Source organism: Panicum virgatum, chromosome 8K (assembly GCF_016808335.1).
Source record: "Panicum virgatum strain AP13 chromosome 8K, P.virgatum_v5, whole genome shotgun sequence".
Lineage (NCBI taxonomy): Eukaryota > Viridiplantae > Streptophyta > Magnoliopsida > Poales > Poaceae > Panicum > Panicum virgatum.
In genome coordinates, this window is record NC_053143.1 from 29054767 (window position 1) to 29068222 (window position 13456).

The window sequence follows — 13456 nt, forward strand, 5'->3', positions numbered from 1 at the left end:
TCAAGATGGCTATTCGTTCGGATAAAAGTACAGCCAGATGTAGCGTTGTCATTACCGAGAGAATACATTATAGCTGCATATGTCTCCAAATTTTTAAACCACCTTAATTTCGTTATAAAACTAACTTATTCCATAGTCTAGGCCCTACCTAACGTACGGCCGGCCCTAAATTAGGCCGGCCGTACGACCTTTTCTTTTTTAGCAACCAGAATATCAAGTTTCCCCCTTTTAGCAAAAAATACCCGTTTCACTTTTCTTTGAATAAGGATCAAAAGATGAATCAGCACACGCAAAAACAATCACAAATTTAAAAAAGCTATAATTTTACGATCGCAAAGCAAAACTAAAATCTAATTGCACCATTGAATTGCCTCCAACAAAAACTTCAAAACAAGATCTCATTTCAATATGTTTTGATGATATTTTTTCTCACACAGTTCCAAAAAGCACGTTGAAAGCATATTACAATAAACTCCAAAGCAGCAACAACAACAACATAGCCCTTTTCCCAAACAAGTTGGGGTAGGCGAGATGAAACCCGAAAGCAAATTAGAGTAAATATTCAGGCAATAAACAAATTCACAAATAATATTATTTCATCACGTAACCACTAGATACACCCTGCTTATACTTGACTTTTGCTTCGTTGCACATAACCTACAAAATATAATGTAGTAAATTAATATAGTCTGATAACACAATATATGTGCTAAAATGCATGTCAAAAAATTTCTGGAGGTAGCATAAAAAGCACATGTACTAGCAAATAAACTGTGCTCGCTTCATAAGTGCCTTATTCCCTAAACTAGAAGCACATTATTGTCACAAATGACCATGGTATTGCCTAATGCAGATCATGTTGCTGACTAATGTAGTACCAACAAGATTCAACAGAAAAACAAAGAAAACATATGTCGGTGTCCCGACCTGGGGGCCTGGATCCCAACTAGTAAATGCTGCGTGTTTCCTCGTCCCAGATGATGATGCAAGAGGCAATCACAATAACGCACGGTTTATCCTGATTCCGGCCGTGAGGCCGTACATCCAGCAAAGGGGGTGTGCGAGGGCACTGTATCTTGCACCCGGAGTGTTTGTAGTAGGGGATACAAGCAAGACGAGAGAAGGAGGGAAGCTCCCAAGTCTCTGCTAGGGGTAGAGTCAGTTGAGATGAATGATCAGTAGTTCCTGAACGTCCTCTTGGAAAAGAGAAGCCAGAGAGAGAGTCTAACCAGAGCCCAGCCAGGCTTAAAGAGAAGCCAGAGAGAGTCTAACCAGAGCCCAGCCAGGCTTAAAGGGAGTCCGCCCCCTCCTTTTATAGTCACAAGGAGGGGGCGGCGCACACGAGTGTAGGGGCGCGGAAGTCGTCGTTTTCCCCTGAATCGCGGGTACAGTGGTCGAACACTGTAGGAAGTACACTGTGGGAAGGCGGCGCGCGTCGCAGTCGTCCTGGACATTGTCATGTCCTGTGAAGATCTCGCCGGTCGTCCTGCAGTGTCCCCGCAGGCGGCGTGGTGGTGGTGTGTAGTGGGCCCTGTGGACTAGCGGTAGTAATGGCGCGCGACGGCCCCGGACCCCCTGGTGGGAGTGCGGGCGTGCACACTAGAAGGTCAGGGGGACACGTGGAAGTCCCGGAGCCCTTCCCCAGTGGGAGGCGAGCCCGGATGGTCGGCGTCGGCAGAACAGTAATGGGAGCAGTGCCGAGCCCATCTTGTTCCGCGTGCGGGTCCCAAGGCACTGCTACAGTATCCGGGATGGCGGAATGGTGGCCGGAGTCAGCGGATGGGACCCCGGTCACATCCACTGTGGGAGTGGCGGCCTGACGCCGCCCGTCCTTTGAGCCGTGGCGGAGTGGCTGGCTTTTAATGCCTTCGTACGGCGAGCAGTTGGGCGGCGAGGTTGTTTGTCCCTTGTGCCGAGGGGTGGCCTCGAGCGAGGCGAAGATGAACTACCCGCTCGAGGGTAGATTCGCTACCCTAGAGCGAGCGGAGATGCGGAGTGCAGTCGAGGGATCCCGACGGGGACCCTCGAGCGATGCGGAGATGAGTCACCCGCTCGAGGGTAGATCCGCTACCCTCGAGCGAGGCGGAGATTGTCCAGCGGGCCCGAGAGGGACCCTCGAGCGAGGCGGAGATTGTTCCGCGGGTTCGAGGGGGATGTGAATGGGCCGCACGCTGGGCTTCTTTGAGTCCCTTCCTTCCGAATGAGAAGCAGACCGTGGGCCTTAGTGGGCCCAGTTATTTTAACAGGTGTTTTGCGTGTTTAGAGCGATCTTAGTACCCCGATTAGGGTGTCCCTAATCGTGGTACCCGACAACATAAAACTTGTCTACTGAATGTAACTAAGTTATCTGATTTAGCATCTAATGATGATGTTGTAGCTGTGGCACAACCACAACAATTTCTACTAATGCAGCTGCTCCTACATGTGCATCAACTATCCATACTACAATACTTTATGCTACAACACTTGTCACATGATGATTCATTAGTTTTTGTAGCTCAGCATGCAAAAAGCCGCATGTCACCTCTCTGTAGAAAAAATACCTATTGTAACCCATATTATTGCCTATCAAGAACTATATTATTATCCAATTCCTACCAATATTATTGCCTAGTTCTGAAAATACTTCTATTATTTCATTCATTAGCCTATTGGGAATTACTGAAATGCTTCTCATATTTGATGTATTTGCATACTTGAAAGTAATGAAAATGCTTCTAGTAATTGATATAATTCTCTATAGGAAAGTATTGAAAGTACTTCTACTATTTGACAAAAATGCATATTGCAAAGTATTGAAATGCTTATGATGATATGATAAAGAACGAGATAACAAATAACTGATTATATGTGCCTCTAGTTTTCTAACCTAAAAAAATATGTCAGAAACCAGTAAGTACTACGTTACAGGTGGGCAACATGCATCATAGAATAAATGAGTCACAAACATACCGTATGCTTGAAGCATCATATTTAAACAAAAATAATAGGCAAATCAAATATTTTTAAATTGTTGAGACTGCTAATCCACAAGCTAATGTTGAGGGCCCTATAACTATTTGTCAAATCTGGTGTGACTAGTATGCAGCTGCATAATAGTAGGCCACAAAATCCATGAGCAAAGCTGCATATTAGTTGCTAGTATGATATAAGGTGTACTGCCCCTCGATACTAGTATGATAAAAAGAAAAAAATTTGTTTTGCATGCGAATGATGACAGCGGTGTCCCTAGTAACATTCCTGGTGTGTTGGCTAGACCTGGTGCAATGATAGTAGATGTAGGCAACCCACCAAGGTCAAAAGTTGAAAGGACACAAGAAGGGAAAAAGACTTAAAGAGAAGGATGAATGCGGGACCTGCAAGTTGACTGGTCATAATGCGACAAGGAGCCCCTGATAAATTAGGCAGAGAAGATGAACAATCGCGATTTGTAGCTGCTAGGTGAAAACAATACTTGTGGGGAAAGACCAAGGGAGAGGGGTGGAGGTGCTACATATAGCTAGAATATCAAATGTATCATATAGCTTATAGATTTATCAATACAGAGTCTTGTGATGTGTTTTTGCTGGTTGTGGCACATAAGCGGAGGAAAATGTTTCCTAGTTTTTTTTAATAGTAAATGTTTCCTAGTTTTTTATATAACTGCATATTGGAAAAGTTCTGAAAATACTTCTAGTATTTGATATATTTACCTTCTAGAAAGTATTGAAATTCTTCTAATAATTAATATAATTGCCTATAGATAAATTACTAAAAATGCTTCTGCTATTCGACAAAAATGCCAATTGCAAAGTACTAAAATTCTTATGACAGTGTGAAGAAAAAAATCATACCTAAGATCCTACCCCTCCTAGGGATAACAAGCTCTTATGTATCAACGACTCAGCGTGGAAACACTCAACCATGAGCCAATTTGTAAGCTCCGCTGGGATTATGGTGCACGCAATCTTGAGCAGCCCTTCAAAATGTACCTCTCATACCATCTTTCACTAGGCTTCCGACATGCCTCCATATAACTTCATAAGCCTAGCAGGGGAAGCCCTATTTCTTCGAACCTTCACATTAGAGAATGAAAACAATTCAGTACCTTATGCTCAACAAAAAAGAGAAATGTATTATTTGCCTACCTAAACAACAAAAAGAGGGACTGCAAAGAGGGGTGAGGGGGGACAGATGTTGATATACCGCATTAGACGAAGTCACGAGAACATGCTATTAGTTCCATCCTCTTGTCATTATGATCAATATTGGTTTGGGGAATAACACACAGAAGCTGCACGTTGCTAAAAAAGACCCCACGTCAGTGCTAAGGTTGTGTGGCTAAAAAAGGTATGCTTATTTGAAATGCATTTGATAGATTCTCAGATGGGTTTTATAAAAAATATATATATGCTAAAGGTAGTAGCAACTATGTGGTTATCCATAGGCAAAAAATATCCTAAAAATCGAGCGACTACTAGCTCTGTTTTCAATTCAGTGTAGTAGCAGTCAAGTCCCTGCGGTTCGAACCCCCCTGTCCCTACTATCCGTGGCTGAGACTAAAATGGAGAAAACTGATGCGCGTGTCAGGGCCAGCTCCTAATCTTTGTTATCTATTCTCTACTGTATTTTACAACCAAATCACAGTGATAGGGCTTTAGACTGTGCTGGATAAACTGGATCACGCAAGCTCCAGGACTAACGCAAAGAAGAAACATCAAGAATATGAGACTTACTGATCTCATAGTTCTCTCAAACTCGGATACCAATGCAAGTATGTTCAAAGGGAAAGAATATGAGAAAAGAGAAATAGATGTGTAGAACTTAAACACTGATGGAAAATTATAAACTATATATGTCAATCAGGGGCATACAATTTGATATACCAAATAAAAACAGTCATAATTTGCGTGGATAGGATAACACTACAGCATAAGCATATGTACAGCTAATTAGTTCATTAAAAAATGAGTGAACAGCCTTGTTTTGTCAGTGTTCATAATTTAGGATTGTGTATATCTTAGCAAGAGGTTATAGTCATTTCTCAAGATATTGCAACATTTAATAGTAATGCAAATATGCCGCAGAGACAACTTTTGGTCAAGTCACAGATCACTTGCCGCTAAGAAAAGTGAAGAATAAATAAAAAGCACATATACATTGGATTACTTACTTCCGTCACATCCTCTTCTTCGTGTAGCCGTTGTTCTTCGATGACGATATTGTCTCTACATTTTCAGTATCCCTAGACACATGTGAGGAAAAATTAGAATATCAACATAAATTTGCTGAGCCAGCTCACAAACTCCGAGCTCATACTCTGTTGTTCATCTTATAGTATCTGCTAAGAGTGCTACCGCAGTGGATGATGGGAACGAGGCAACAGGCTTGACCAGGGGATAGGCTGCAATGACCACGGAATGAAAAAGCTGCCAACAAAAATCATGCGTGAGAGAGAGGGGGGGGTAGAATTTCCATGCGACTGTCACATGAAAGCAGCTGGGCACCCATAGAATCTCTATGCGAGCCTTACAAAAATTATGCTGGAATCGAGACTCGCCTACAATCGCGGGCCTCTTCCTCCTCCTTCCTCGATTAGGCTTTGCCCTCTACTAAAAATCAAGAGAATAGCACCAAATCAAATCGATTCCCCAGCGCAAAAACTAGATCACCATGGGGAAAAAATACCTAAAAAAATCTGTTCGTTTCACATGAGAACAACGGAAGAACATCAACAAATCCATGGAACTAATGGGCACTGATTCACCTCTGTGCGTGCTCCTCGCCTCTCCAACTTCGATCTATGCATTCCACCGCATGAAATCGCCAGATTTTGGGCGACGGAGACGAATCACATGAAATGGGAAGTAGAGTGGAGAGAGAGGGAGAAGGAGGGACGAGAGAGAGAGAGGGGGTGAAATGAACGGGGGAGCCTCTAGAAACTGATTGGTGGGCTCGGGAAGCAGATTCGCTCACGTGGTGAGTGGAAAGCTCACCTGCCTGCTGGCCGATCAACGGTGGATCAAGTAGGCCGGCGCGGCTCGACGCAGCTCCGGCGCGGGCCCCTTCTCCTCCTGCGGCGTGCGTACCGAGGGAGGGTGGCGACCCCCTCCTGCTCGCGGATCCAGGGAAGGCGGCGGTGAGCTCCTCCCGCGAGCAGGGCAGGCGCCCGAGCAGCTCCTTCCTTCTCTGGAAGCGCCCGCGCCCCGCCGCCTGGTCCTCCTGCGCGCCGCCGCTGGATCCCCGGGTGAAATGCGAGAGGGAGAGGGTAGAGAGAGAAGAACCCTAGAGAGAGAGGGGAGACAAAATGAAACACCGAGGAGTGAGGACGAGAGGAGGAGCAGTGGAAAATAAAACGCCGCTGGTTGGTTCTAAACGGTGCAGAAGGAGGTGCGCGCTCGGATTGACGATGGACGATTCATCGAGCCGGCCGTATCGTCTAACCAAATTACGGCTGTAACAAAATCATTACCCATAGTCTATAATATTTAATTATAATATTTTTAAGAGTTCTCTCCTTGCTTCGATCAGTTATTAAACACACGTGCCTCCTCCAGGCACAGGAGCGTTTTGTTGTGGGTACAACGACCCCTCCGTGCGCCAACACATGGCGCAACTACAATGCAAGCACCAATACAGTGGAATTCCCTCTAAGATTGGCGGCTCCGCGGCAGTTCTGGGATGGCGTTCCTTACACTTGGCACGGTCCACTAAGTAGACACCCCTAAGGAGCTGACTGTGGCGATCTGCCTGCTCCCTAAGGTTCTCTTCGGCCACGGCAAGGCAGCTTTCAGCTTCAGCTACTCGGGCTTCTCCATGGGCTACGGCCAGTTTGGCCCTACGCCAACGGGACTCCGCTCCCTCAGCACGCTGGATTAAATCTCTCACACGCTGATGCAGTTGGTCGCACAAATCGTCGAGGCTAAGCAAATAGCCGGACATAGCGACAACTGTGGGGTTCTTCTCTGTCCCTGTGGGGCTTTCCATGTTGCGGATCCTCGCCGCCCAAGCAGGACGGCTACGATCCAATGGTGGAAAGTACTTCATGGGAGTGGAACCCAAGTGACATTCAAACATCTGGCACAGGTACCGCAGTGCCTTGCGAGCTGCAAGTTGAATGGTGTCAGGCATACGGGCTCTAGTGGCGATGACGCTCCAGGGTTGCATCCCCAAGTACTTATCACTGGCGCCAATATGGATGGTGACCTCACAGCTTTCGGTGCCATGCTCCATGAACTCGCGACCCACATACTCCGGTCGTTCCGGAATACCAAGTCGCACCGTGGCAGCATAAAGCACTCTGGGGAATCCATCTTCGTTGATGCAGTAGGTGGTGGTCCAGTCATCCGTCATCTGACTTACAAAGGTAGGGTTAGCATAATAAGGATAAAGTTTTAAGGAGTAATAGGGTTTCAAGGATTGACCATCTGAAGCATCCCCTCATGACAGAAGACTTAAATGTATTACAAACATCAGTCCCAGGAGGCTGATGACACATTTATTACATCAGATGGTTCATTACCGTACAACTCTACGCGGTAGTGAGCAGAGAAGCGCCACTATCGCGAGGATTACAATCCACACACACGCTACGATATTAAATATAAAAAGAAGATCTTCAGAGTCTTGCGCCATGTGGTATCTCCTGCGGGTGACCCTAATCCACAGGCAAGGCTGGGTGCAAGACGGTACCCTACTCAATGTCCTCTGGAACGAAGTCTGGGTCTTCCTCTGTAAAAATTAAGAATGGGGTGAGTACAAACGTACTCAGCAAGTCCAACCACACCCACGGAGGGGGTATAAACAGAATATAATGCACAGGGTAACTCAAGAATCAGGCTAGGGTTTATTTTGCGGAAAGAAATATTTAATGCAGGGGTTCATTTGAAAGAAAGCATTTTCCAAAACCAGTTTTCTTGTACCGAGTAACACGAGGGGTTGATCCACACAGGATCCAAGTTTTAAGCTGCTACCGGACTCCTCATCCGCCGTAGCACACGGCACAACTGCCGGACACATTTACAAAACAACTCACGCCAACCCATCCCAAAGTAAACACTAGTTGTGAGACCACACCGTAACTCGCCCAGTACCGTGGGCACGGACTATTCGAATAGGTTTCAACTCTGCAGGGGTGTGCAACTTTACCCACAAGTGGGTTACCACAACACGATCACCTTAGTGTCGGTGTAGATCCCAACAAAGCCTTTACCCACCTTAGCTAGACTTGACTAGCCACCACGGGATCCACCAAGGGGCCATTGACCTATCTCTGAGGTTTAACCGGGGCCTAAGTCACACAGAACATATCCCTTCTCCTTGGTCACCCGTTGCTCTCAGCTCTCCTGATGGCTATCTGACTAACTAGTGGGGTTTATGCTAAGTCATTGCCCATACAACGGTCGAGTGGTTTGCACGAAAGTGGAGTTAGGTGAGATGTAACACCAACTCGGTCTTTAGGGGTGACAAGATGGATATCTCCCTTCCTTGCTCTGCCACACAGGCACAAGCACACCGAACGGCAAATCACACAGAAATGCCATCCATCCCGTCTAGACTTATCTTTCGAAAATTCCACTTTTATCCCTTCCCACACACACACACCTTTTCTTTATAAAATAAGTTGTATTGTGTATAAGGTCCTAAGCGTTCTAGCAGCGATTAACAAATCAAGGGGTGGCTATCCAACCGTGTTTTCAGCAAGCAAAACACATGTAATTTTATAAAACAGGCCAATAGGTTGTGTTTATAAAAACTAGGACAAAAGCATGCATCAAAGGATGGGATTGAACTTGCCGTCTTTGAAGCCTTCGGGGAAGTCCTGGTCAAGGTGCTGTCCTTCGGGCTTGGGATCACAGAACTGATCCTCGTTCGCCTGCTCACAGTACTACTCGTCAATGGGCTCTCCTTCGTTCACACCATGATCTACGACGCATACAAACAAACACACAATCAAGAAAAAGTTTTATCATCGAGCTCGAATCGGAAATAATTAAGATATAGAGTTCGGAGTATTATTTTCGGGCGGTTTCCTAATGGCATGGACAAAACTATGTCATGGGAGGCGTGATAATGTTTTAGGTAGATCCGAGGTCGTTTAGCGGATGAAATGATAGGTTATCGGATGGTTTAAGGGTCCAGTGCCTTGTTTGTAATTATATTTGAGAAAGCAGGGGCTTGGTTTATATTTTAGAAACTATTTGGGTTATTTTAAAAAGGGTCAGGGTTTATTTATAAATGTGTTCATATGAGAGGAGGGTTTATTTGTAAAAGGAAAACAGGAAGGGCCTTTTTGGGAAAAGAAGGTCATAAAGGGTGGGGGTTCTTTAGTAAATAGGGGAAAGGGGAGGGGTTCTTGGGTAAAACACCCCTCCTTCTTCTACCCCCCCCCCCGACGGGGCAAAACAGAGGAGGAGCCCAGGGCGCCGGAGGCCATGGGCTCGCGGCCCTGGGGCATGGTGGCGGCCGGGAATCGGGGGAAAAGGGGCAGGGCGACGCCGGGATTCGATTCCCCTCCTCAATTTCGGAGGAGGGGGCCTGTTGGGCGGAGTGCGGCGGCAATGGCCGTGGCGGGTCGGCAGCGGCTGTGGGCGGCGCGGTAGAGGCGGCCAGAGGCAGGTGTCGGTGGGGGAAAAGGGAGAGGGAGGGTCCGAGCACCTACCCCGACCCTGGGTTCGGGCAGAGAGGTGGTGGAGCGAGCTGGCCACGGGAAACAGGTGCGGTGGCGGAGCAAGCTTGCGGTGGCGGCGCTGTCGTGCAGATGAGGAGGTTGTACGGCGGTGGGGGTGGTCGCGGTGCTGGGGAAGTACCGCGGGGCCTCTTTATAGGCCAAGTAAGGCGGTGGGGAGGGCGGGAGGGCGGTGGCTGTGGTGTGGCCGGCCGGCGAGCCTCGCGGGCGGAATTAATGGTGGGTGGCCGCGTTGGGTTGTCGCAGAGCGGCGTGCAGCGGCGGGGGCGTCGAGGCCGCTCACTGTGGCACGTGGAGGGGGAGGCAGGGCGCTGGCCTTGGCGCAAGCGGCGAGGCGGTGGCTCTGCGGCGGCGCTGTTGCTAGGCGACGCGCGGCGCGGCGGGTGCACGTGGAGCAGTGCGTGGGCGGGACCGGGGCGGCCGGGGAGCGGCGCGCTTGTGCGTGCGCACCCGCGCGTTGAGGCGGCGGGTGGCGCGGTGGCTTAGCGAGGCGGGGTCGGGCGGTGCGCGGTCGAGCGACATCGCGACGCGGTGTGCCGAGCGCCGTGCGCGCGTGTGCGCGTGGTGGCGTCGCGGCTCGGCGAGCGTGCGCGTGTGTCACGTCGGTTCGCGCGGCGCGGGCAGCGGCATCGTGGCGGGCGGCGCAGCAAGCGGCCCGTGCATGCGGAGCACGCGTGTGCTTGTGCGCGCGCAGCACCGTTCGGCAGTGCAGCAAGTGCGCGGGCCAGGGGGGCGGTGTGCGAGCGGGGTAGGTGGCCGAGGCATGGTGTGGTGAGGGCCAGGGGCGGTGTGCGAGCGCAGGGGCAATGGGCAGCTTGCTCGCGGGAGGCGAAGGGGGTCGGGCCGGGCCGGGCGGAGCAGGGGGGCGAGCGGCGTTCGGGGCGCACACGGGGGAGCGGAGCAGAGGAGGGAGAAGGAGAAGGAAGGGAGAGGGAGGAAAAAAGAAAAAAAAGAAAAGAGAAAAAAGGGAGAAGGAAAAGGAAAAAGGGTAAAATAAAAGGAGAAAAACAGAAGAGGAAATGGGAAAAGGGAAAAAGGGAGAGAAAAAGGAGGGGGCGAGTGCGCGCCGGCGGCGACCGCGGCCGCGGTCGGCCACGCGCGGCGTCGGTCACACGTGCGCGGGCCAGGGGAGGTGGGGCACGCGCGGCGCTTGTGGCTAAGCGGCGCTCGGGTGCACGCGGCAGGGAGAAGGGGGAGGAAGGAGAGAGAGAAAAAGAGAAGAGAGATTCGTGGCGACGATCGCGACAGGCGGCGATGAAAAAGAGAGGAGGGTTCGGTCGGCATTTGAAATCGGATGACAGGACAGCGGAAAAACTGGGAGGGAATTAAGGTTTAGGGATAACTGAGCTCAACGATGAAAAAGAGTTTTGAAAAATATTATTAGCGCGTGATTTATTTGGTGAATTTTTTGGGTCGTTACAAACCTACCCCACTTAAAATGAATCTCGTCCTTGAGATTCGGCTGGGTCCTAAACAAGTGGGGAAATTCTTTGGGGAGATCATCCGGGTATTCGTTCACTACCGGGACTTCTTCCAAGGACTTGGCTTCCATGCTAAACACCATCGGGTTAGATCCACTTTCTTGGGTATTGCAGGTCACTCCTACTCCTTCCGAGTTCGTTAGGTGTACTACCTTGTCAGTACAACCTATGAGATCATTGTGTCGGCTTAACCAGTCCATTCCAAGGATTACGTCTATTCCCTTAGACTTAAGTACTACTAAGTCTGCTAAAAATTCTACCCCACTTAAATTGATCCTCACCCGTAGACAACCTAGTTGACACTTGATGTCACCTCCAGGCGTCCGGGTAAAAAGGGGTGTTTTTAGTAGTACTGTAGGTATATTGTGTTCTTCCACAAAACTCGAGGATATGAACGAGTGTGATGCTCCAGAATCAAATAGTACTGATGCAAGGGCTGAGCTGACTAGGTACTCACCGAGCGCTACGCCCTGAGCTCCTTGAGCTTCCTGCGTGTTGATGTGGTTGACGCGGGCTCGTCCAAATGACTGTTGGGGCTGCCTCATATGTTGACTATTGTTGTTGGTGTTGTTGTTGTTGCGGATGGGCACTCGGTTGGTACCTGACAGAACTGGTCTTGGTCCATTCACAGAGTTGGAGAAGGTTGAGGCTGCCGGCTTGTTGTTGGCATACGGGCAGTTAGCAATGAAATGCCCTGTCTCTCGGCAGTTGAAACAGGCCTTAACATTGCTGTTGTTGGTGACCTGGCTTGCATTGCTCTGCGGGGCCTTCATGAAGTTCTGGTTCCGGAACTGCGTGTTAGAGGTCTGTGGGCCTGTCACTTGAGATTGAGTCCTATACTGCATTGGAGCCTGATATCTTGGTGCCATATAGTTGGAAATCCTTGGTTTCTGGAAGCGATCCTGCTGGCGGGCCTTACTTTCCAGAAACTTACGCTTATTATCCTTCCTTTCTTCGGTTTTGGCCCTTTCTGTAAGAATAGCCTTGTTCATCAGGGTGTTGAAATCCGGGTAGATCTGCGGAGTAAGCAAGGTCCGTAGTTTTGGGTTTAACCCTTTCTTGAACATGTCCTGCTTCTTCTCATCGTCATTCACTTCTTCGGGTGCATATCGGGCCAGTTCCATGAACTGATGGGTGTACTCTTCCACCGACATGCTTCCTTGCTGCAGAGCGCGGAACTCATCCGCCTTGCGCTTCATGGTGGCCGAGGGGATATGGTAGCGGCGGAACTCATTCACAAACTCTTTCCATGTGATGGTGGTGGCATCTTCGGCAGCGGCAAAATAATTCTCCCACCAGGCTAAAGCAGTCCCGGTGAGTTGGTGTGCTGCTAGAAGAACTTTATCTCGATCCAGGCACTCGAACGGCTCAAGCTTCCTCTGGATCACATGCAACCAGTCATCTGCATCCAAGGGGTTGCTAGATCCAGCAAAGGTGGGCGGCTTGGCCCTCAGAAAAGCCGTCAACTTGTCGTTCATTGTTTGCCCTCGTGGCTGCTTGTTGATAAGGGCATTGGCCAGTGTCTCTAGGATGAGGGTCTGATTGTGGATTATCTGTGCCAGGTGTCCGAGGGGTGGTGGTGGTGGCACTGGCACTTCTCCCTGATTTTCTCCTCGGTTCTGGCTCACTTCTTGTTCATCCTGGGGAGGGTTCTGTCCATTAGGCTGCATCCCCGTATCAGCGACTGCAGGGTTCCGAATGCGGGAGGCCCTCGTAACGCTTCGGGAAGCCATATGTAGATTGGGTAGGGTTTTGGTGAGAGTGGGATTTAGATTATGTGATGTTTAAGTTGTTTAAATCGTATTTTTGAAAAGGCAGAGTCTACTTTCTGCCAATAAGCACACAAGCACACAAACATAGCAAACAACAAGCACACACAACTTCATTAAAACAAGGGAGGGTACAACATGAGGTAAGACTAAAACGCGTACTACACGTACGGTTACGGTTTCACACTTGGGGTACAACTTAAACCAGTGGGCTGGGAGGATACAACACTAGGGTGGCGTCGGCCATTCTACTCGCGGGGCGAGCCTTCTTCTGGGGCGGAGTGTGCGAGTAGTCATTGCTCGTCGTCCTCTAGGTTTCCATTTGCCAAGGATTGCGTAGCAGCTTGTCCTTCATCGGTGGTAGTAGACCTTTCAGGATTCGCAGGTGGGGCTTATGGGGTTATCACGAGTGGTCCCCATCCTATGACGGGTGTCCCGAGTAGAACTTGGTCTTCCCCGATTGCCGGGACTGGGGTCCCACTTCTGGTCCATTCTTGCATACGCCGGTCTCGGGCTTGCCTGAGGCTTTCCTGAGCAAC

General features: G+C 49.2%; 1 long non-coding RNA gene across 32 annotated transcripts; it reads right to left on the reverse strand.

The window, feature by feature from the left end:
* Positions 1 to 367: 367 nt before the first annotated feature.
* Positions 368 to 6608, reverse strand: LOC120644360. 32 transcript variants are annotated; one of them, XR_005663667.1, is made up of 8 exons: positions 5976 to 6313; positions 5747 to 5780; positions 5668 to 5677; positions 5299 to 5588; positions 5153 to 5224; positions 4186 to 4283; positions 3834 to 4055; positions 368 to 657 (listed from the first exon to the last, which is right to left on the reverse strand). It is a non-coding gene; the product is annotated as an uncharacterized LOC120644360 (long non-coding RNA). The 32 variants fall into 32 exon arrangements; XR_005663666.1 differs by having other exon boundaries at positions 5299 to 5591; XR_005663669.1 differs by lacking the exon at positions 5668 to 5677 and having other exon boundaries at positions 5299 to 5408; positions 5513 to 5588; positions 5976 to 6311.
* Positions 6609 to 13456: the final 6848 nt, after the last annotated feature.